Source organism: Mandrillus leucophaeus, unplaced genomic scaffold (genome assembly GCF_000951045.1).
Source record: "Mandrillus leucophaeus isolate KB7577 unplaced genomic scaffold, Mleu.le_1.0 Scaffold129, whole genome shotgun sequence".
NCBI classification, from domain to species: Eukaryota; Metazoa; Chordata; class Mammalia; order Primates; family Cercopithecidae; genus Mandrillus; species Mandrillus leucophaeus.
Genome location: NW_012101243.1, coordinates 617,077 through 618,871, shown reverse-complemented (window position 1 = coordinate 618,871; position 1,795 = coordinate 617,077).

Here is a 1,795-nt window from a genome sequence, read left to right as displayed (position 1 = left end):
TTCTCTGGCTGTGTAACATCTCCTTGAACCTCAGTCGGGCGCCTGTAGTCCCAGCTACTCGGGAGGCTGAGGCAGGAGAATGGCGTGAACCTGGGAGGCGGGGCTTGCAGTGAGCCGAGATCGCGCCACTGCACTCCAGCCTGGGTGATAGAGCTAGACTCCATCTCAAAATAAATACATAAATATATACCCGAGCATTTCCTTATACTTTCAAATACTAAATACTTCTTTTCTTTGGAAAGGTAATTCATTAAATGATACAAAGACTATGCAGTGAAAAGTGATTCTTCACCCTTCTCCAGATTTCTGTCTCTTGTCAGAGGCAACTGCTGCGAGGAACATTATGAATCCTTCCCTGAATTTTCCTTATAGGTCTCATTTAGCAATCTGTTATCCCTAGGGTTCTGGAATAGGACTTGGTTTATAAACAATGGGTCTTCATATGATTCCTCAGGACCCCGTACACCCTGATCCATATTTCTGTCTCCCATAAAGGACCATCCTCTCTGCTTTTGTGGAATAATCAAAGGTAAGTTCACCCAGATCAGTGTTTTTCAACTGCGTTGAGAGTGGGGAAATGACCCCTCCTCCTTTGCCCCCAACCTCCGCCCCGGGGACATTTAGGAATGGTTGTCACAACTGAGGGATGCTACTAGCATCTAGTGGGTAGAGGCCAGGGTTGCTGCTAAACATCCTACAATGCTCAGGACAGCCACATACAACAAATACCTATCTGGCCCCAAATGTCAATAGTGCCAAGGTTGAGAAATTCTGATCTGAATGGACATGAAACCCACAAGGTGGGACTCCTAGGCCACCATCTACAGCTTCTACATCCATTGTTCAGTGTCCTGGAGTCTCGGAGAAGATGGTGAGCCCAACTGAAACAGGGAGCTTTGAGACCAGACCACAGAGCTCAGCACTTAAGACTGGGAGTGGGGAGGGGTGGAGAGGGAGCTGAGTTTCTTCATGCAGGAAATGAAACTTGACAGGACAGGCTGAGATTGATAAGCATGACTGTGACTGATGGAGGCTGTCTCTGGTTAATCCTGCAGTAGCTCATGGTGATTAACCATGACTGCAGGGCCCGGTCTAGTCTGCAACCCACTAAAAGATAAATTTTGACCGAGACGGATTGGCGTATCCAGCTGTCACTGAGGAAATGTGACAGACAAGCTAAGGAGCAGCAGCACAAGAGATAAGAACAGCCATTGGTTTGCATTCTAGCTCTGCCGTTCTCTGGCTGTGTAACATCTCCTTGAACCTCAGTTTTCTCTTCTGCAAACTGGGAATACACATACCTTACTAGGGTTAGTGCAAGGATTAGAAATACTCAAGTGGGCTGGGTGCGGTGGCTCACGCCTGTAATCCCAGTACTTTGAGAGGCCGAGGTGGGTGGATCACCTGAGGTCAGGAGTTCAAAACCAGTCTGGCCAACAAGGTGAAACCTGGTCTCTACTAAAAATACAAAAATTAGCTGGGCATACTGGTGTGCACCTGTAATCCCAGCTACTAGGGAGGCTGAGGCAGGAGAATCGCTTGAACCTGGCAGGCAGAAGTTGCAGTGAGCTGAGATTGTACCACTGTGCTCCAGCCTGGGCAACAAGAGCAAGACTTCATCGCAAAACAAAAACAAAAAAAGAAGGCAGTCCAGGCGTGGTGGCTCACCCCTATAATCCCAGCACTTTGGGAGGCTGAGGCAGTGGATCACCTGAGGTCAGGAGTTCGAGACCAGCCTGGCCAACATGGTGAAACCTTGTTTCTACTAAAAATAAAATAATTAGCTGGGCATAGT